The 23,535-nt window shown below is 46.9% G+C and overlaps 1 protein-coding gene across 1 annotated transcript in view; it reads right to left on the bottom strand.

Annotated features, from left to right (window-relative positions):
- Positions 1-23,535, bottom strand: part of RXRG (retinoid X receptor gamma) — a 123,645-nt gene that overhangs the window by 41,993 nt on the left and 58,117 nt on the right. The gene's annotated exons all lie outside the window — the stretch shown is intronic.

The following is a 23,535-nucleotide window of genomic DNA, read 5'->3' as shown; positions in this document are numbered from 1 at the left end:
GCTTCTGCCAACAGGCTCTAGGGTCACGTAAGAGGAGCCCGCAGGGTTCTGCGAATTCACAGAAAAATCTCCAGTGCCCGAAATCTACTTCTCGAGGCGCCCTGGCCTCGTTCAACTTGCCCATGTACAACCAAGTATTCGAGTCCATTGACGATCTATTCTTTTTCTAGGAATATGCTTCAGTTTCTGGAGACCCTCAGGGAGGGGAAGGGAGTTGGCCAGACCTGAATACAGTATTTCAGGTATAACCCCGATCTCCTCCACCTGGTGTCTGGGTCGGCAGGGCAACGCAGGTGCCGTCAGCAGACCCACCACGGTCATGGGCTGAGTTCTGAGAGGCTGGGACAGGATGAGAGTTTTGCCCTTGATGTGGCGTGGCACGTGGAGGGAGGCAAGGCAACTCAAGGCCCACAGGGAAAAAAAAATATCAAGATTCAAGTGCTAAGAGAACCCAGCAAAAAACTAAGAATGAAGACCCAGAGACGGGAACAGAGCCCAGATGATGCGGGAGGACGGGGCCCAGATGGGGATCAGAGCCAGTTGGTCAGGAGGGAGGAAGAAAGATACAGGCTATCATTGCGAAGGCCTGGTGTGCCCGGGGCTTCCTTGGTTGGGGCGTGGCCTCAGAGGCTCCATTGAGAACTGGCATTAGATGTGGACCGTGCAGAATACGCGGGGACTGTTTGCCTCCCTGCATTTGGGTTCACTCATCACCCCGAGTCTTCTGGGGTTCCTGTCTCTTCCATCCAGTGCATATTATTCCTCCCCCCCATTTCGAGACTTTCGAAGACCTGACACCCTGCTCCCATATTTTCTCTAACTTAGGGACAAAAATACTGAAAAGGACATAGCAAAGATGTTTTAGGGCATACCAACGTGCCATCCAATTACAGGACCATGGACACTTGGCTCATAAAACACTCGTTGTGTGGCCGGAAGAGGCTGTGTCTGCAGAGGAAACCAGTCAGAAGCCAGCCTTGCTGGGTACAAATCCCAGTTCCATTGCTACGAGCCTCACGATATTAGCAAGGCACTGAGTGTCCCTGGGCATCAGCGACCCCATAGTCTTGTGATTCAGTCCACACGTGTTAATCACTTAGAAGGTGGCAGATACATAATTAATTCTCGATGGGTACAAGCCATTTTGATGATGATGAGGATGTGACTTTTAGCAAGCCATTTCCCCCTTGTTTCTTTTTACTCGTTGGTAGAATGATGGAACAGGGCTAGGTGAGTTCCAAAATCCCCTTCAACTTGAAAATTAAAAGCAAATGAATCCAGCCCCCAATTCCGTAACTGTCCATTTTTTTTCCCCCAGAAGCATCTGAAGCAAGTCTTACTAAAGCATAAACTACCATTTTGTAGGTCTGTCTGAGAAAGAAATGAGTTATTCCAGCACAACTGACTTCCTGGTGGACCGGTGCTGGCAAGGGCTCTTCCAAGTACTCAAAAACCATCCTGTAAAAAGCTCTCCTTACAGCCTTATTCAAGGTCAAGGTCAAGATGATTTGTCAGCAGTGAGTGGTAGGCTCTACTTTCTTCCCCTTTTGCTAAGTTAGGTGACCCTGACCACTTCTGCTCACAGAATAAAGACCAAAAGCCTTAGCCTGGTATGGAAAGGCCCCACTGTCTTGTCTCAACCTACCTTTTAAGTTCCATCAGGAGGAAAGTGCTCTGGGATAGAAGTCGTAAGTCCTCCTGCTGTGTGACCTTGGGCAAGCTCATTTAGTCCCGGGGGAGTGGGGACACCCACAGCACTCAGCTGGCTAAGGTTTCTGGGGTTTGTTTTTGCTTCATGATCCAATGGGATGTTTTGGCTTGGTTTGGGGGTTCTGTTTGTTGTACACACCAAAGTTCTATACAGATACAAGGAAGTAATATCTTCATGTTTGTCTGTTTGGGTTTTTTTCTTCCCTTTCTCCAATGGTCCCTTCTAGTCTGGCTATTTTGCTCACTGTGGGAGCACAGCCTGGTTCATCCCAATTTGTGCTTCATTGTTAGGTCCATTTACCTTCCCCAACCCGACCTGCATCCCCACATAAATTGCCTAAAGGCTGGAACACAGTAGGTGCTCAATAAATATTTTTGCATTTTAAAAAAATCCTTGATATGCTTATGGCAAGATATCCCAGCATGCTTTCCTTGTGACACCTTCCATATGATTTAACATCCCATAACAAGCCATACACTTTGTCTAAAGTAAAAGAAATACAAGCGTGGCTTTTCTTTCCAATCCACATTTTTGGCTGGCACCGCAGTGTCCTGTCTAAGACCATTATTGATATAACAACATTAGCCTGACCTAAGCCCTTCCCAGACAACGCCACGGACTTCAGTCACTCCTCTGCCCCCAGCTGTTACCGGCTTCTCATTAGGATGTCAGATGAAAAACCAAATGCTCAATGTCCATGGTAGGAATTAGCTAATTCATTCATAAGAATTCTGAGCTCACTTCTTGTCAAGGCTAATTATCTTTTCCTCTTAAGTGATACGTTCTGCTTTTATTAAAGCCATTAGTGCCTTTGAGTAAATGAAAAGGGCATCTGTTTTCACTAGTATGTTTGACACAGACTCTGCATATCTTAGGTTCACCCTGGTAATAAAAGAATATAGCTTTACCACTGGTGTGTGTGTGTGTGTGTGTGTGTGTGTGTGTTCTGTGTGTGTGTGAACAATGGCAATAGAAAAGAATATTTTGCAGTAAACACGAATAAAACACCAAAGCCATTTATTCGATAGAAAATGTAGAGGCAAATACCTCTAAGCTGATGGCACCAATTAATACTGTTACATTTGTGTAGTCCTTCACCTGCCCAATAGTATGTAAAGTCTCAGTGTGTTTTCCCAACTATTAAACAGGGCATACTCTATGACCCTATCTGATAAATGAGCAATTTGAGTCCAGGGCTGTGAAGTCAGAGAAGGAAAGAGAGCTGCACTAACCAGTCGGATTGCAGATGTGATCTCATGACTAGGAAGTGACAGAAATGAGTATAAAACCAGACCCCCAACTCTGACTCCCAGCCAGAGTGTCTTTCACGAGACCTTGACCCTTCCCTTATTAATGATGTATTTCTATTACACGTGTTATGGGACAGAAGGGTCTTACATATTCTTTTTTTTCTCTTCACTGTCACTCATTCATTCACGTATCATTCAGCCAACACTTACTGAGAGCCTTTCGCCTGTCAGTCCCTGGGGGTGCACTAAGTGACAAGATCAAGTCCCTGACCTCACCGAGCTTATGCATTCTGATGGAGGCGCTGGAGAGCAAACACATAGTCACAGATATAAATGTACCGTTAGAAGCCATGATAAGTGCTATGGAGGAAAATAATTGGATGAGATGAGAGACCATAGCAGGGAAATCTAATTTAAATTGAAAGGTCAGGGAGAATTCTTTGAGGAAATGACAGTTATACTCAGATCTAAAGAAAGAATAAGACACAGTTGGGGGAAAAGGAAGCAGTGGGGGGGAGCATGGACCAGGCACAGGGAACAGTGGGCCTAAGAGCACCGAGGAGGGAACGAGCTCAGTGCATTCCAGAAGCTGGGGAATACGATGTTCAGGTCTCCCCCACAGATGATCTGGCTTCCAAGAGTTCCACAGTGCCCTTGTCTCACCCCTGATTCTGTGTCCGACGGGCCGGGTCAGCTGTGTAATGCTGGAAACCTCCCTTCCTGGCTTTGTCTCCCCTTCACATGCTGGGCAGACTCCGATAACTCACTGTTTCCCAGGGCTGCCACCCCACTAATCCATCTTTGTGTTCCTTCTGCTCCTCCGCTCAGAAAAGCCTTCCCCTCGTCCCATTCTCTGTCCAAATACCCCCATTCCCCCAGACCGTTCTCATGGGCACTTCTCAATGGCCCTCCGTTGGAACCACTCTCTCCTGGATTCCCACAGCCTGTAGCTGGGACCATTCTTGTGTCGCTCATCACGTTCCTTCTTCTATGATTCCCCTGAACGCATCTGAAAAGCCCTCTCCCTAGGCAGGAAAACCTAAAAAACTGGCAACTGGGTCTGAGTCATTTTGCAGCCCCAGCAGCGTTTACGACAGTGTCTAACACATCATAGAAACCCAGTAACTGCATGATGTGTGAATGAACGGACATTTGTGGATTAAGCAAGCCTCTCCTGATGTCAGCCCCAGGGTACCAGAATCGAGGAGGTGAGTGTTCCTAGGTGCCAACAGGTTTTACAATCCCATTTTCATTTTCATGGGCTCCTTCTCATGGAGTCATACACTCCTGTGTGGATAGGCTTGATATGGGCATTGGGACAGTACATGCGTCTTGGGGACTGAGAGCTTCCGAGGACAGAAATGAGGTGTCTGATTCAGAAATAGTGATTAGCTTTAAATGAAGACTGTCTCAGCCATCCCCCAAAACTGAGCCATTTCCATAAGGCCTAAAGGGTGTTCAAAGACACATGCTTTATCTACAAGGTGTCCTCCGTGGCTTAGCAACCAGTCGTGTTTATATCATGGCCAGTGGCTCCAGCCACTAGTGAAACAAGCCGACTTAAACTTGCCCTAAGGGAGTTGTTCCCAAACTTACAGTTACCTGGAAGCTTAAAAAAATTACAGAAGCCTTTCCACCTCTAGAGATTATGTCACTGGCTTGGGGTCGTGGTCTGGGTTTGGGAAGGGCTAAAATCCCCCAGTGCTCCTAGCCAGCTAGGTGACTTTGGGAACTACTGACTTAAAGAAAGAAAACCTTCCTTTAGTAGGAGGCTAAGAAGGAGCCATCAGCAAAAAAATGAAAAACTGCTTCCTGGGATAATTCCAAGGAAATGGCAAGATCCACTTCACCCATTTGCTGGGACACACAGTTGGGACTCATGGACCCAAGAAGCTCTTGCTAAGCAGGAGATGTGGTGGCTGAGGCCATCCGCTGTGTGGACTTAGCATATACTGACTTGAGGTTTGCTGGGACTGTGTGTGACATACTCACTCCCCATCCCCTCTGCCATCAAAATCTTATTCATTAAAGGCTCTACCTCAAGGCCGTCTCCTCTGTCAATCTTCCCTTAATGATGGTTAGTGCTTCCACTGTCCTCCAAAAAACTTGCTTAAATATTTATTATGGCACCGATTTAATTTCCCTTTGTATCATAATTACTTATTAAACTAGGACCTTCTTCTTGAATATAGGGACAACTTCTTATTCATCTTTATAGTTTCAAAGAATCTAACATTTTGCTTTGTACACAGTGAGTGCTTAATAAATGCTTATTGAATGGATGCTAAGAGGACAACTATGAACCAGACAGGCTCTATCCCTGCTCTCACAGACCTATAAGCTACAAGTTTAAGGGTAACTTTCAACTGCCCTTAACTCCAAACTACAAAATGTTGTCATAACATGTTCAAGGTGGAAAGAACAGTTACACAGATGCCTCCATCGCTTGGTTCCCAAATGATGGTCATAAAATGCTCCCTGTCATAAACAACTCGACCACAACGGCAAAGTACATGGGGGCTCTTGGGATACAGAGCAACTGTGATCACACAGAGCTGAGACCAGAGGGAAACATCTGGTCTCTTCTAGAGAGAGGCCAGCACTTCAAATATGGGACACTCTAATCCAGACTGGGTCCAGATCCAAGGGTTCACAGCCACAGAGGGGGATGTCAGCATCAGACCTCGGGAAGGCCTGCTCAAGTCCTGTTGAGGGAAGACGACATCCTGGAGTAGAGCCCAGCCCCCAAGACCAGGTCCCTGGTACTTATATTCTGCTGAACAGACCTGCATCGGGCTGGCCAGGGGCCGCATATATTGAAGGTGTAGATTTAGAGGCTGTGACCCAAACACACACACACAGGCCAAGCGATCTATTTTCAGACCCAGCTCACTCTTGGGGAAGAGGCTCTAAATATACCCTCCAGTGACCTCGGGCGGCAGGTTATCATTGCTGGTGGCTGGGTGGGGTGGGACAGGCAGGGACGCCAGGAAACTCACCAGGACCCCCAGTGCAGCACAAAGGCCCCACCACTTGTAGGGCTAGATTTACATAAGGGCAAGTGTCCGTTATATTGGACAGGGTTTGCATGTACGAGCACCTGGCCATGGGCTCCATAGGGCAACAAAACCTCTATCTTGTCCCCTCAGAAGAGCCACTGAGTGTGTAGATGCCACAAAGGAGGACAGAGGCAAAACTGACCTCATTCTGTTCTCAAGGATTCACATCAGAGGAAGGTCCCGCAATTATATAAGCAACAGTAATGAAATTTCCCCTGTGCCTAACACCTGACCGTCTACAGCATGCTTTTATAGCTTATTTATAAGCAGGTATGAAATATTACTAAAGGCAAACCCAAGGGGGCTGCAGTGGGAAAGGATGTTGGATATTAGGACATGAGAATTTATCTCACGGTCATGATTTTCTCTGTAACGGGGAAGGCCTTTTGAGTTAGTGTTCAGCCAGGACATAGTTCTCTTACTGCCAAAAGCCGAACCCTGTATAACTAACTCTATTTCCAGGCAGCTAATCCCAAAAGGCCAGAAAGCATTTAGTTCCAGAAGGCATTGAGCGAGAGCTGCATAAACTACCAGCATTTAGGTAACTGCCGAAGAGCAAAAATGATTAGAAATGGCTAAAGGCAGACGGAGAGTTGATCAGGGGCAGAGGTGGGGCATAAGGAAGGTCTTAAAGTCCATGTTTAGCAACGTCAGAGAGCGTTTGAGAGATCTCGGTACTTAGTGCATTAGAGTAGCCTCGGAAGCAATACTAGGCCCACTTTAGCTGGTACCAACCATGGGACACCAAAGAGAACGAGTGGAGGAAGTCGGGATCAGAGACATTTACCCCCGCAGCGGGGTTGCTCAGAGGTCCATACCATTTGCACGAGACTCAACCGGGAGGCTTGTTAAACCCAGAGACTTCTGGGGCCTGCCTCTGATTCAGAGTCTTTGGGGCTAGAGAGGGCCTCGGCATGAGGGTCTTTAACAAGCTCCCCAGGTAATTCCCATAGGCAGTGACATTTAAGAATCAGAGCTTTGGGGAATGGTATCTAGAGAAGACCAGATCTTCCCCGAGTATGCACGCCAGGTTGCCGGGTTCGAGATTACTCATTGGCGCCTCCTGGTTACTCTGTAAAGCCAACATTAATGTTATGACATTAATGCCACAGCCAGAGCTCCTGAAGTCACGGTTAGTACAAGCAGTGGAGTCAAGCATAGGAAATTCTCTTGACTCTAAATACTGTGTTTCCTCTACCACCCTTCACCTTGAAAATACAATCCTTGAACTGTCCAAACCTCTGTCCCCAGCAAGCAGGAGGCCGAGGCTCTGGTCAGAGGAAGGTTCTGGAAAATGGGTTGAGGTCGGGGGTGAGGGAGGAGTGAGGTAGGAGAGAGGTGGTGTTTGCCTGTGGTTATGGTTTTGGAAGGGCTTAGTTGAGAGAAAGGAGGCCCAAGAGATGAGAAATAGTTCAAAGCATTCAGGATACAGAGGGCTGGCTGGAGAGGAACAGGCTGGCAAAAGGAGCCCCAGAGGATAGCCAGTTAGAGCTGGGGCTGCAGGGACTGAAGGATGGTGGGGGAGGGGCAGATCTAGAAGCAGTGCCTGGGTGCAACGGCCCAGAGTGGAGAGGAAGGCTTTTCTGGCTGCCTGTGACGTCACCCTGGACAGCTGTTAGCATGAAGCGTTATTTCTGGAATTGCCCAAACATCAGTGACTCTTAAGGGGGAATTTCAGACACATCAGCAGGCTGGGCACAGATATTTAAGGACTGGAGCCTTTGTGCCGCCTAATCAAAGCTGCGATCTGAGGCCGATGCCGCCCCCTCCCCCCCCAGCTCGGCCCCACGCGGATGCGGCTGGTCTAGATCCTACAGGGGCTTGAGCCAGCCGAGACTGGAAGGGCTCTGAAATCAAAGGTGGAAAAGGCAGGGGTGGCGGAGAGGACATCCCAGCAGATGAAAACAGTTCCCAAGGACTTCAGACCACCAAAAGCTAAAGCAGGAAGGGAGGAAATTCAGTTAATCTTCTCAGTAGCTCTGGAACATCCATTACTTCCCAGCTGTTTGAGGGGCAGGGATACACCCTTTCTGTACTTCAGGGAAGGATCAGTCATGCCAGGTAATTTAAAAAAGCAATCACGATTAGGGCTAAAAATTCATCACCCCTTTTCCATTGGAAAGGAGGCAGAGGAGGGAGTTAAAAGTGCCATTTACAGATCAGTTTGTCCCTGGCAGCCCAGGAGGACAGTGGGAGGGAGGTGAAGGGGCAGCTCCCGCCCTCCCTCCCCATCCATCCTGCGTACTCCCGACAGATTAATCTAATAACGCATGGCTCTGATGGGACTCCCCAGACTGGATACTCCTCCCGGCGGCTCTCTGCCCACGGAGCTATCTACCCTGGCCCTCCCCCTTCCACTTTTCCAAACCTTTAGCCCTCCCCTTGACTGAGCACACGCTAGTCTCCAGAAAGGTGCACAGCGGGCTCTTCCCCAAACACACGGGCACACTCCTCCTCCTTTATTCTCTGCTTTTGCTCAAGCTGCTTTGTCCTTCTGCAACACCATCCGCCCCACTATTCGTCCCCATTAGCTGAGTCCTAGCTGGTCCTTCTCTGGACCTACATGCCACCTCTTCCTAATCCTTCCAGCTAAGTCTTTCTCTCTCTTTCTCTTTCTCTCTCTCTCCTCCCCCTCCCCCACTTCTCTGCGTGGCTGTCTGTATCTCCTTCTCTCTCCCTGCTCTTAAAACTACCACCCCCCACCTCCCAGTGTTGAGTACCTCCCTGTTGTGATCCACAACTACCTTAGCCTTGGGACCTCTGGGTTTTCTCAACATGAAACACATCCACAGACGAATATCACTGAACTTCCTGCTACTAAAAACCCATCCTTCATGCCCTTTGAAACTCGTGCTCTTTTCTCAATGTCCATTGAGGGCTTGGCCTAATTGTGATGAGGCAGGGACTCAGTTTCCCCGGGGGTTGGGGGGCAGCGAGACATATCATCCCACCTCTGTGGATCCAAGACTTTTCCTTAGGAAGCTTTCCATGCCACACACTGCCATCCCTGCCCGCTCCATGCTATGGTTCTACCTCCACTCTCCCTTGCCAGCACACATCCCAATTACAATTAAACGGTTGTGTAACTCTTAACACCTGTCTCCTTCCGCAGACAGAAAGCTCCATGAGAGCAAGGCCCATATCTCTTTTATTCATCATTGAATCCTGGGTCATGGCTGGTAGGCAACCAATCGTTGGTGAATGGATGACTCACTTTTATCACACTCTGTGCTAGATGATAGCTTTGTGGGTAGCGTGTGTTTCACCCATCCCACACTGCCCAAGAATACAGGTGATACAGGACACTCTTTGTAGTCCCCAACACTCCCATCATGCCATCCATCATTCCTAGCACCTACTAGGAACTCAAAAGAAAAAAAAGGCGGGGGGACAAAAAGAAACTGTTGAAGCTAATCCTTACTGGGAAAATAGTCTCCAAAGCCAGTGATGGTGAGTCAGTAACATCACATTTGATTCAGAAGAGCACACATTTAGTCCAATAAATCAACAAATGATTCTTGAGCCCCCAAAAGGCATAGAATGTTTCGTCTGTCTCTCTGTGTGCCTGTCTATCCATCTGTCGATGATAAGAGGGGTGGCTGTAGCTTTGCCATTGGTGCTGAGTGTCTGTATGACCTTGAACAGTCAGATTGCCTGAACGTCAGCTCCCAGTTCCTTCAGCCTTTAAAATGAGCACAAAATTCTTAGTTCACAGGGACACTGTGAGGATTGAAGGCAGGGATGTATTTGAAAGCCTTTTGTAAAATGTGAAGTGTGATAACATGTATAATTATTACAAGTGCGTGATGAAAAGAAAAGGAGACAGGACTGTGAGTCCCAGTCACCCAGGAAGCAGTGAGGCGCGATCCACGAGTGGGGTGTGAGGTCCAAGCTCTCTGAGCCTGTCTGTCCTGACCCCCTGACAGTGCCTAAGCCTCCCAAGACACAGGTTCATCATCTTATCAAATGGGCTCTGAAGGGCCTGGCATCCTCGGAGGAGCGGGCTTACTAATAAAGAGATTGTCTTAATAACATGAAGTACCGGGTGCCATGGTAACGGGCATTACATGATCTGGAGAAGAGGAGCAGCTTTTGATAAGAATAGGGAGCCTGCAGATGGGAAAAGGGGGGTGGGGATGCACACGGGATGGGGGTGGAGGAAATGCAAACACGGATAGATGCAGAGTAAGCACCAAAGGGAACAAGCAAACAGTACTGGGGATGCCTGCCTCTCCAGCCAGCCTCTCCTGCCTGCGCCCTGCTGGCTGGTGTGTATTCTGAGCATCTCCAGATTTTCTGCAACTCTTGCAGTTGACGATGGCCCCTGGCTCCTTAACCTGCTAGCCCCCAGTGTTTTTTAAAGCTAAAAGCGTGTGCAAAAATTTGGGCAAAAGCAGGTCGTGAATTTACCAAAAAACTAGAGACATGGATTTTATTCGCACTCACCGATGAATGACTTCAAGGAGAACTCTTGTAACTCGGGTTGGCATGGCCTCTTGCTCGACGACGTTCTCCACGAGTCCTGCCGATGTGGAGAACCAGGGTCTACACACTGCGACTGGAAGGTCAATGCCAACATTGATTTCCATACCATCAAACTTCGTTACTCTATCAAAATATCATCTGTCCCTCTGAGGACACGCCACACAGCCCAGGAGGCTGCCAGGGCAAGGAAAGCTCATTAGATGCAGCAAGAAAGGGGATTCATGCGTCATGAATTCTTGTGTGCCCCAGATGCTAGATTGGGTGGCTTATCCACATTGCCGTCTGCCACAGAGTCTTACTATCTTTGGTTTTGGGTGCAGCTGACCCCCGGCCAGCTGTGAGATCTTTGGCTTTTTTTTTTTTTTAAAGACAAGAACATCGTTCATAGACATTTTTACGATTCTATTATGAAAAGAGCTTCTGCTTCCAATGGTCCCTGTCTCCTCCTTAACCTTCATTTCCTTTTTCTTCCCTCCTGATGGTTCATCAGTTGTAAGGGAGGTCCTGAGATGATCATCACGGTGAAGAGAGCCTGTTTCCTTCTGGGCTTTAGCTCAACTTTTGGCTCAGACTCCTTCTGTAAAATAGTAGTTGCCTCAAGGGCAAAGTGAGTGGCTATTTTGGGGTTTATTGACTATGTAGATGTTTCTACCATTGCCAAGACGAGACGAGGTGGGTCTGAGGAAGAGGAGGGTTTATATTGGGAACTGAGAGGGTTCCCTTCTACCAGGATATGGGGTCCCCTGGAATGTCATAGCATGACTGGCTAAGAATATTCTCTTTCTGGGGATTTTTAAGGAAAACTAGGCTCTTCTCTTCCCCTGTTCGTGTAAGATCAATGTTATTGCCTGCAGGAAAAAGGAGGGACTAAGTTTCCTTTAAATATTTTATGTGAACTCAAAGGAGCCTTGGACTTCTTCAAAAATATTCTTTAGACCGGAATACGGCAAAATTCAAAGAACGATTGACTCTAGGTCATGGAATTTTGAGGTGATTTTTATTTTCTTCTGCAAAACTCTCAATATTTTATGAGTTCCCTATTATGTTTTCTTATTACCAATTACATTTACAATGAGAAAGATAATTAAAATATTTTTAAATTTTTAACAAAATATTCTTTATTCCTCTGGACTTACTGTTTTCTGCCATTGGTGCATCAGTGGTCACAGCCTCTTCATACATTTTATAAGGCACATAGTTGAGGAACAGCAAATCAAACAAACAAAAAATTCTGGAATCCTTACCTCCCTGGAAAAGCCGTAAGGTTGGAGCCAAAAACGAAGGTTTTATGAGCATCCCCTTGGTGCAGCCCCTCAGGGGCCCAACCACCTGAATCTCATCCCATGAATGAATCAATCTCTTCCACTATCCTTCCCCTCCTCTCTCCTCCACTTCCTCCCACCCGTGAGCATTTAATTACCATCTGCTTTTTGTGTCCCTCAAAAGTCACGGAAAAGATGAGCTCTCAAGATCCTTGGACCATGAAAACCCATCTTGCTCCTCTTCTATCCTGCTGATTTTCCATATGCCTTCCTAGAGCACTGTGTGCATCCTGTGAAATCAGAAGACCTGGGTTCAAATCCTGACTTGGCCACTGAGCGCTCATTAGGAAATACATTTACCTTCTCTGTGTTTTCATGCTCTCATCTGTGAAATGTGAACGGCAGTTGGGAATATGAGAGATTTGTGAAAAGATGAGAAAAGCGCGTGAAAACCAGGGCATAGTTGGTACTCGTTAAACGTAAGAAAACATCTGTTCTTATCTCAAGAGGACTGTTCAAGCCTGGGGTTTATCAGCAGACCCACGGGAGCCTTCTGCTCCTTCTCAGGTAGAACCTTCAGCAGTTTAACCCCAAGAGGTCAAGCTGACGGTGGCAACTCATACAAGTCACAACTGTTGGCAGACCATCTGTGATTAGCTGGACCCTCGATAGGACTCAGCAACAGCACTGCAGGCCAGGTGCTGAGCCAGCTCTCCCTGCCATGGAGCATTAGAGCCGTTCCCCCTCTAAGGCTTCGTATATTCCAGGAGATTCAATAAGCATGTTTGATTACCTCCCATATTCCAGCCACTGTGCTGGCCTAGAGGACAGAAAGAAGTATAGGAAATGGCTCCTGCCCTTCTCAAGTCATAATCTAGGGAATAATTTTGATGTGGAAATCTGTATTATGCTACACTTCCCTTTAGCTGTTGCTCCTCTCTTCCCCTTCCCGAAGATGCTGTCTGAGCAGCCTCCCCCCAACCCCACCGCCATCAGTCTGCTCACCTTCCACTTGCTTCTCAGTCCACATAGTCTGCCTCCACGGCCACCACTCTGATAAGACCACTCCTTCCAAGGTCACCAAAAACCTCTTTGTTTTAGATTTGAATTAATATTCTTTAGCTACCGTTTCTTCGACAATGGGACAGCAGTCAACACCACCGACTGTTCTCTTCTCTCCTTAAGATAGATACTTTGGCCTCCTGGGCACGATCCTCTCCAGATGCAAGGATTCTCAGGCCCTCGAGACCTCTATGCTTGGATGTCTCACAACCATCTCACACCTGCCATAATCCGACTAAACGCGGGACCTTGCCTGCAAATCTGCTTTTCTTCCAGGGTCTTCCACCCCCAGATGGCCTCTCTAGTCACCATGTTGCTCAAGCCAGAAATGTAAGTCATCCATGACACTACTTCCCCCCTGTTCCTTTTACTTCATCCCCCACCCAACTCTGTCAGTTTTTCTCTTCATCTTTACTTTTTTTTTTTTTTAAGATTATTTATTTAACAGAGAAACAGTAAGAGAGGAACACAGCAGGGGAAGTGGGAGAGGGAGAAGCAGGCTCTCTGCTGAGCAGGGAACCCAATGTGGAACTCGAACCCAGGACCCTGGATCATGACCTGAGCCGAAGGCAGACGCTTAACAGCTGAGCCGCCCAGGCGCCCCCTTCTCTTCACCTTTAATGTACCAAGCTTGGTCTCCATCTTTTTCAGCCTGGACTACTACAAAAACCTCCTTTCCCCCCCCACTTCCACTGTTAGCCCTCCATTCCATTCCATTAGCCACACAATAGCCAGATTTTTTTAAAATGTGGATTTGATTGTATTACTCCTATGATTAAAATCCTTTAATGATATATAATTGAACTGAAAAGTAACTTCCTTTACCATAACTTGATCTTTAAGGTCCCATGACCTGTCCCCTGGCTACTTCTTTACACTAAACTCATATATTGTTTGACCTCTGTCACTGTGTCATAGATGCCCAGCTGTCTTTCCAGTGCCTACAACATGCCACACCCTTTCTGCCCCAGGGTCTTTAAACACGCTATCCTTGCTGCTTGAAAGGCTCTTATGCTAATTCTATCAGGCAACTCCAACCCATTTTCCTGGACCCAGTATAAATGTCACCTCATCAGCAAATCATTTCCTAAAACTCCTATCTAAATTAAATCCTCCCACTATACTTCATAAACCCCACTATTTCTCACCAAATCTTATCAAAATTTTACATTTATTTATCCCATTATATATATGATATTTGTATCTCTAAGACTTTAACTAGCATGAGTGCAGACATTTTGTCTATGACCTTAATTGTCTTCCACTGAGGAAAGAGACCTGGTAAACAAACAGGCCTCCACATCCACAAAGGAAATTCATGCTGGCTTCAGAGATTAATAAACTTTCTCCTTCATTCAAAAAAATAGGAGTGGAATTCCAAAGACTACTAGGTATTTGAGAAAAATCAGCATCACAGAAGAATCTAGATGAAGAAATAAAATACCCCAGAGAAAACAAAACAGAAGAGACCTTTTAAATAATTCTAATTCCCGTGTTCAGAAAGATTCAGGGAGATAGTACATGCATAAAACAAAAAAAGTGACTATAAAAATAAGACATCCAGACAGCAAGAGACTGGAAATGACAAACATAGTGGCTAAAGAGAAAAGGTCAATAGAACAACTGGAGGACAAATTCAGAAAGACCTCCAGCCCATGTAGATCATAAGGACAAAGAGATGGAAATTTTTTTTAAGATTTTATTTATTTATTTGACAGACAGAGATCCCAAGCAGGCAGAGAGAGAGGAGGAAGCAGGCTCCCTGCTGAGCAGAGAGCCTGATGCGGGGCTCAATCCCAGGACCCTGGGATCATGACCTGAGCCGAAGGCAGAGGCTTTAACCCACTGAGCCACCCAGGCGCCCCAAGAGATGGAAAATTTTTGACAAAAAGTTGAGACTAAAGGATCAACTCAGTAAGTGGACCATCCTTTTAATGAGCATTCCCAAAAGTGAGAACAGAGAAAATGATAAAACAAAGAAAGAAGGACAGTGCCTGGAGCTTACGAAAACCACAGATCAGACCCTCCACTCAAATATATCCCAGTAAGAGCTTAGAAACGTCAAAGATACATAAAAACCTAAACATTTAGAAAAAACAAAGCTGGTTATCTGTAAAGCAACATGTATCAGACTGTATGCAAAAGATCAGACATTTGACATCCACAGCAACCTTTTAATAGTGATTATTTGAAAGCATATTCTGGGTGTCTCAGTCGGTTGAGTGTCTGCCTTTGGCTCAGGTCATGATCCTGGAGTCCTGGGATCATGCCCCCACCCCCATCAGGCTCCCTGCTTGGCGGGAGCCTGCTTCTCCCTCTCCCTCTCCCTCTGCCTGTAGCTCCCCCTGCTTGTGTGTTTCTCTCTCTCTCTCTCTGTCTGTCTCTCTCTGTCAAATAAATAAATAAAAATCTTGTTAAAAATTAAAAAAAAAAAAAGAAAGAAAGAAAGCATACTCTAGTCAAAGAGAAATCTGAGAGTTGAGCATGGGGCTCAGAGAGAGTAAAAGTAACCTGGAAGTGAAACGAATTGAAATCCTGTTGTGACAGTTCTCTAGGGGACCCAGAAAACAAGCAAGCACATTAGGAAAGGAGGACAGACCCCTTTGAGAAGAGTGTCTTCAAGAGTCAAGGGCCCTCCCTTTCATGGCTCTGAAAGTAGTTACTATCAATACTTAATGGAAAAAATGCTCACAGGATCACTGGCAAGTAGTAATTGTGGAAAGGGAGTTGGGAAGTTCTTTCACAGAAACAGAACACAGCTAAGGAGAGTGTGGATTTTGGAGTCAGGCCACCTGGGTTCAAGCCTTGCCTCTGCGACTCACCACATTGAGAAATTGCTTAGTCTTGCTAAATCTCAGCCCCTTGTGTCTGAAATTGCAATGATGGTTAGCCCTAGCTCATGGGGTTGATTTTGGAGATGGACCAAGGTAACGTATACCCAGTGCTTAGAATGTTGTTCTTAGCACCTCATACATGCTCCATAAAATGATACCCATCATAGTTTTATGGAGGCTGATTTTTTCCCCTTGTTTTACGAGGTGCAGAGGAACTAAGTGGTATGTGCAAACAAGAACACTAGGCCCAGATCCAGTTCCTTCTCCAGGAGGCCACGTGGAATTTCATGCTTCTTCTATGATTCGGGAAACCTGGAACAGCTTTGACTGCTTCCTGGATGCCCCCACCCATGCTAGGAGTGTTCATAACTTTCGTGTTTCAGCTGTGTTTCACCTCAGGTCCAGTGTTGAAAAAAACTGATTTTTTAAAAATCAAGGAAATTTCCTGTAACAAGAAATTGGAATGAGAAGCAGGATGATCTAAAAAGAATAGCACTGGGGCACCTGGGGGACTCAGTTGGTTAAGCATCTGCCTTCAGCTCAGGTCATGATCCCAAGATTCTGGGATCGAGCCCCGCATCGGGCTCTCTGCCTCAGTAGGGAGCCTGGCTCCTCCTCTCCCTCTGCCTGCCGCTCTGCCTGCTTGTGCTCTCACTCTATATCAAATAAATAAATAAAATATTTCAAAAAAAAAAGAATAGCATGAGAAGAATGAGAAGGAAAGGTAGTTAGGAATATCAGGGAAAATGAAATTACCAAAGAGTTTTATAAAAAAAAAAAAAACCACAGTCTAAATATACAAAAATTAAAATGTATCACTATTCTCAGCATGGACAGAAGGTATGAAAACAGAATCCACCTGACATTGATTCTGGGAACGTTCTCCTTTGAATGGGAAAGTCCTAACAAGATAGTGTTAAAAAGATAAACTGAGGTACATGAATTTTTTTTTTTTTTTGAGAGAGAGAGCGCACACACCCACGAGTTGGGGTGGGGGAACACGGAAGGAAAGGGAAAGAGAGAATCTCAGCCAGGTTCCATGCCCAGCATGGAGCCCAACACAGGGCTCAATCTCACAACCCTAAGATCAGAACCTGAGCCGAAATGAAGAGTTGGATCCCCAACCAACTGACCCACCTAGGGACCCCATTAAATTTTTGAAGAGTTTATTTGAGCAGACATCAGTTGGAATCCACCAGTGCCAAGCCTAAAGTAGTTAGGGGCACCTAGGAGACAGGAACTAGAGGAGAGAGTTTTATAGAGCAGACATATAAGCAAAACAAGGAAATTATTTCTTCTAAACCTGAAGCAGTTGTCTTATTTAGGAAAGCCTAGTTGGCTGCTGTGATTGGTTGCACTCAAGTTTTGCTTTCTTGGATACAAGTACATTGATAGGAATTGACTCTGGTTTAGGTTTTGATGTGCTTAGGTAGGCTACCAAGACATTACAGCTACCTCAGTCAAATGGCCTCCATGTTTAATTCCTTCAATAAGAGAATTACATCTTTAGGGGCACCTGCGTGGCTCAGTCGATTAGGCATCTGCCTTCAGCTCAGGTCATGATCCCAGGGTCCTGGGATCAAGCCCCACATCGGGCTCCCTGCTCAATGGGGAGTCTGCTTCTCCCTCTGCCCCTCACCTTGTTCATGCTCGCTCTCTCTCAAATAAATAAATAAAAATAAAATCTTTAAAAAGAGAGAGAACGACATCTTTCTATAGGTCTAATCACACTGCTTGGTTCTGAGGAGAATAATGATTAAATATTCATAACATAAATACTCGTTGATTTTTAATCTGTAAAATCAGCATCTACAGCAAACATATGAAACCTAATTATAGTTATGGAACAGAGTGTAAATATTTCAAATGAGCAATGGAAAAGCAAGAGAACAGCTGATAGACATCCAAACGTGCAGGGAGGTGAATTCCTCATTTTGCAGTGCAAAATCAGAAAGTACTATCTTAAGTTGAGAGGTCAAGAAAGATCATCTTTTGGAAATACAAATTTAAATATATTATTTAAAATTTTTAAAATAAATAAAATTACACTGGGGAAGAACAACAAAAAAGTAAAATTAAGAGGGTTACAGTTACTGCAAAGGAGTTACAGCCTTCCTCTCTTACAGTGAGAAATCAATAAACCCTGTTTAAAATTGAAAAGCCAAGAGCAAGGCATTAAACCATCTCAGTGGTTCAAGTCTGGAAATCACCTCCAGAAGAACTAGAGACTAGACAGAGGTGAGGGAAGGGAAGGGACATCTCTACTTTTCATTTGCTATTGTTCTTTACTGCTCGAGGATTTCTTATTCCGTGCCTATATTACTTCAGTTAATTGGTGAGGAAGAACACGCAAAGCTACTAAACAGAACTTCTGGGAGAAGGGGGTCCCCCCACAGAGCTCTGAGGGGAGACATGTCGGAACCGAGTGGTCTCACACATAACCAGTGACCTCTAGAGTCCTTCCAGAGTCCTCCCGACGGGAGCACCGCCCAGGCGTGTGCTTCCTACATCTGAAATACACACGTCCTGCAAATCTGAGCTGCTGGCTGGCATTACAGGAGAAGAAGACCTAAGGAGTTTCACCGGCCACAGCTGCCGAAAGGGACCAGAAGCTAGAGATTCTAAAGCAATGGTGGGTGGGGGGAGGCCATGACTTGGGGGGTGAACATAGGCTCTGGAACAAACGGCTTTATGTGGAGTGACACTTACTAGCTCTGCGACTTCAGACAAGTGATGAAAATAATTAGACCCGTTCCCTGGAGTTTTGCAGGGCTCAAGTGAGCTCATTTGCACTAAGATGAGCATTCGCTGTTCTTATTATAAAGACATGCAGATTCGAGCCGTAGGGAGAACCTAATGCCAGTGAGGAATGTGTTTGGAGATTCTGCTAGGTGATGCTGCCCTATAGCGTTTCCCTTTCCTAGAGAAATAACTTGATTTTAGCCCTGGGATAGAGAATCACAATTTGGGGAACAAGAAACTATCAAGACTAACGGTACTAATAAATGTTAACATTTATCTAGGGGTGCCTGGGTGGCTCGGCGGGTTAAATGTCAAACTCCTAGTTTCAGCTCAGGTCTAGATCCTAGGGTTGTGAGTTCAAGCATTGCACTGGGCTCCATGCAAAGAGACTACGAAAGAAAGAAAGAAAGAAAGAAAGAAAGAAAGAAAGAAAGAAAGAAAGAAAGAGGTTCGTTAACATGTATCAAGCTGCATGTCTGCAGTGTGCCAGGAGCTGTGCAGTTACACACTTGTTCTTAGCCCATCTTCAATGTGAGGGGAGGCCGACTTTATTATTTCTGGGGTTTTTTTTTTTTAAGATTTATTTATTTGTCAGAGAGAGAGTGTACACACAAGCAGGGGGAGCAGCAGGAAGAGGGAGAGGCAGGCTCCCCGCTGAGCAGGGAGCCCGATCTGGGACTCGATCCCAGGACCCTGGGATCATGACCTGAGCCAAAGGCAGATGCTTAATGACTGAGCCACCCAGGCGTCCCTATTATCTCTGCTATTTTTTAATAGTGGTAAAACACAGCAAAACTTAGCATGTCAACCATTTTTTTTTCTTTTTTAAAGATTTTATCTATCAATTTGAGAGAGAGAGAGAGCACAATAAGAGGGAAGGGCAGAGGGAGAGGAGATGCCGACTCCCTGCTGAGTAGGGAGCCCAGGACCCTAAGATCATGACCTGAGCCGAAGGCAGACACTCAGCTGGCTGAGCAACCCCAAGGGGCCCCAACTAGTTCACCATTTTTAAGTGCAGAGTCCAGTCGTGTTGATGACAGGTTCAAAATGGAGTTGCTTATGCTAATCCCCATGTCACCAAACCCAGTCAACTCGATTACAGTTTCTGCTCTACCAGAGACGGAATTGTAAACCAGCCAATCAGGAACCCCCTGACCAGCCTTGGGTAGGTGATCTGCCTTATAAAACCCCTGACACCCCCTAAAGAAAAAGTAACCTTCTCATCACCTAGTATAACCTCCTTGTCTCTGCTCCCTTCCAACTATTAAAGTCTTTCATAACCCTTCCTAGTTGCTAGATTGGATGCCGCCTGATTCCTCAATCACTAAAAAACCAAGATCTTTAAAGTCTACTTGGTTAAATTTTCACATTGTACATTCACATTGCCGTGCCACCAATCTCCAGAACTCTTTTCATCTTGCAAAACTGAAACTCTCTACCCATTAAACTGCAACTCCTTCATGATCTCCATTTTGTGGAAAAGGAAACTCAGAGGAGTTCTGATGTCAAGCCACGTGAAAATGTTGTTATCCAGTCATTTTTAACCTATGAACAAATGGCAATTTGGAATAATTCCATTTAAGAGCCCATGCCAGTTATTAGAAGAGCCAGGTTTCAAGCCTGACTGCAAAGTCCTGATGTAGGCCATGGCAATAAGGCCACTCCTACAGGGACGCCTGGGGACGGCACCGAGGCCACGGAACTAAACCATGTGGGAGAAGAGAACCTACAGGAGACACATGGAAAGTAACTTGGACTTTTTCATTCTAAATCATTCTAAATTATTCTAGGGCAGAGCTACAGGGTGAATCCAGGTTTGTAACACCTGACACTGATTCACTTTGGGGGAGTCATTTTTTAAAAATATATAAACTGTGCAAATAGGGTATTTTCTGCGTCTTCTCTCCTTCAGTCTCATCTCTTCATATGACTTTATAGGTCCTTAGCCGCCGTGGATGCCATCCTCAGAAACTGCAATGCTGTAGTGGGCTTTGCAGGTCAACATCATGGTCATGAAATGCATCAGGAGGCAGGAGAGTGGGGGAGTGAGCTGCACACCTATCACAGCCATGGGAGCATCCATGCATCTCTCTGAGGCGGGGGGCGGGGGGTAGCAGGGTGCACCTGGAGGCCCGCTGTCCTCCCATGGCTCAGTGGGAACTCTACGTTCAGGGGCTCATCCCTGGGAGGCACCACACCCTCCAGAAAGTCCCTTTACCCACCTGTGTGTTTGATCAGTGGGTTTCCCCCTAACCCCTTCTCACCTGCCTGGCCTCACATTCTCTGTGCCCTCCCTCCCTCTCTCATCACCTCTCAATACATCTCTGCTCCCTGAACGCTTCGGCACAGACTCAGGCTTCCTCTTCTTGTTACTTTCAGAAAATTCTGTAGGTGGAAAGAGATTTAATCAGTAATAATAAGGCTTTCTATTTTTAGAGCTCCTGCCTTCTGAGCAACCCGAAGGATGTCACAGTTATAACAGAATCAGTTAAAGGGTTGAAAGGGTCTTCCAAAGGTCTTCTCAGGAAGCCCCTGGCCTAGAGGCAAAACTTTCTTGAAACCCACCTTGGACAGGTGCTAGCCTCCTTTAGTCTGACCTTGGTGGCGGGGGTAGGGGGGCCCACCTCAGAAACTGTCCCCACCCCCAGCCAAGAACCCTTCTTCCCATCCCCCGCCCTGACCCCCTTTCCCCAGAATGGTTGCAACAGACTACAAATGTTCTCTCTCCCAGCCCTTAGTGGCTCATCCGCCAATGTCTACACCACCGATACGGTGATCCTTCTAAAATACAGCTGTGATCATACTTGGAGAGCAAGGTTAGGTGTGCAGTGTTTGGGGAAGACCATGGGGGTAAGGATTAGGGACAGTGTCACAAGTTGGGACTCAGAAGATCAGAGGAGGTCCCCAAAAAGAGTGAGGGGAAGGAGACATGTCAGGCAAAGTGGACAGCCAATGCCGAGGCTGGCAGTCAGAAGTACACGGAGGTTTGAGACACAGCAAGTGAGGCAGAGGGGGGCCTGGGTGGGGAGGGAAGCAGAGAAGAGCTGTCAGGATGGGAGCCGGGAAGCTGTCCTGCCAGCAGTGGGCTGCTGGGCAGTGGGAGTCACAGCAGAGGTTAGGGCAGAGTTAAGTTGAAAGGTCCTGGTCCCAAGAAGAGAGGAGGAGACAAGTGCCAGGGAAGGAGACATTAAGGAAAGTACATCATGGGGCTCCCAATTCCTTAAACCCCAGCCCCCGCCACATACACACTTAACATCCCATGTCTTCCCTTCCAGAGTGCAGACAATCCTCACTGGTCACCTGTTGTCATGTCTAAGCCTCAGGATAATCCCGAGGGTCTCAGATTTGGAGTCAAAGCCTGGTTTCAAGTCGACCACCCAAGCGTTTGCCCCCGCCGTGGAGACCCGCCTTTCTTTACCGCTAAAATGTAACAGAGACAGTTCCTTTCTGATGTATGTGGAATGCTTTGGACACATGGACAGCCGCCAGTCAGTGGGATTTTCCTATAAATGTTGCTGTTTCCTATGGGATTCTCTCTCTATTGCCCCAGAGCATCCAGGAGCTCCCTGTCCCCAGACTTAGGCAGGTGTGGGCAGGCTCCAGCTAACAGCACTACTCCCCTCTGGTGGGTTCTCTGGCCTGAGTCGGGTGAGGCTGACCCTCTCAGAGTGGCGTAACGGGGACAGTGGTGTGTGTGTGTGTGTGTGTGCACGTACACCTGTGTCTGTCAGTTCTGCAGAGGGTAAAGGGGGGAGAGAGAGGGATCAAAAAGGCAAACGAATGTAAGACACGGAACCGAGTCTGGCAAGAACAGGGTTAAAGCCGATGAGCAGCAGGAAGTCTAAGGGGGAGGTCAGGGTTCCCCTAGCTCAGTCCTCTCTGACTCCCATGGGTGCCATGGAGAGTGGAGCTGGCAGACTGCCACACCTTCTGGGCTCACAGTCCCACTCAGGCCACTCAGGCCAGCGGGGTGTCCCTCCCCTGCTGCGCTACCTCGAGGCTGGGGGCATATAAGAGATTCTCCAGGGCTCGGGGCTGGGGCTGCGATGGCAGGGAGCGGGTAACTCCCCCAGCTTCCAGGGATCCGCGGTTTCCAGCGCTTCTGAGGATGGGCTCTGCAACCACATGCTTTTCCATGACATCACTGTCAGTGACCTTCGGGGGCCGGCAGGGTGGGGTCCCAGGGGACGGGTACAGGCCATGATTCTTTGGTGGTCACAAAGCTCGGGATTGTGAGCCGCCCAGAGCTAGGCAGCAGCCTCAATGGGCACAATGTTCCTTGCTGGACTGGGAATGGCTTCCCTGCCCTGGGATATTGTGAGACTATAGTAGACCTGTTGTCTTTGCTCCTTCGCTATATTAAAAAGCACATTGTTGAATACAGAGGCTGTGTGTGTGTGTGTGTGTGCGTGTGCGTGCGTGCACACATACACGCACACACAGAAGTGTAAAGAGTCTCAGAAAATTGCATTTTGCTTTTAGAACAAATGATGATGATGTGAAGTGGAAAACTTGCCATGCAGCCAGCAGAGAGAATTGTGTTTTTGCTTTTCAGAAGCCTCGGGAAGAAGAGGAGGAAGGAGGAGGAGGGGTAGGGGTAAGACGTCGCTGATGTTTCCAGAACACCAGATAGCGCTGGAAGAGATCAATATGCCCAATGAGTCCAAAGCTGATTACAGCAAACACAGCCAACTGCCCGGTGTTCACTTAAAGTAATAGCCTTAAACCCTCGACGGAGATAACTCAATGACCTTATTGATTTGGGATTTCAGCCCCCTGCCCCCAACAGACAACACACATGAACACTATTACAGACCCAAACAGAGTATTTTGCTTGTTTGCTTAGCTTCTTTTAAAAAAACTAATGTCATTGGCATGACCTGCTCCACCAGCTTGGAAAATAAAGCCATACCTGTTTTATTACACGCACATTCATCACCCAGCAACCCCACGCCCACCCCCAGTCCAAATTGAAAGATGGCCTGTAGCATCTCTCCTGAGACCTCCTCCCCGCAAGACTAAAGAGCCCCAGGTGCTGTTTCAGCCCGAACTGGTCGGTGTAGAGAAATAATTGAGAAATCCGATCACCTCACCAGCAACCCCCGCCCCACCCGGCCAATTTCCTGCCGT

This window comes from Lontra canadensis, unplaced genomic scaffold, assembly GCF_010015895.1.
Source record: "Lontra canadensis isolate GAN:19392208 unplaced genomic scaffold, GSC_riverotter_1.0 scaffold46, whole genome shotgun sequence".
Classification (NCBI taxonomy): Eukaryota; Metazoa; Chordata; class Mammalia; order Carnivora; family Mustelidae; genus Lontra; species Lontra canadensis.
Note: the sequence above shows the minus strand (reverse complement) of the source record. Positions and strands in the feature narration are given on the sequence as shown.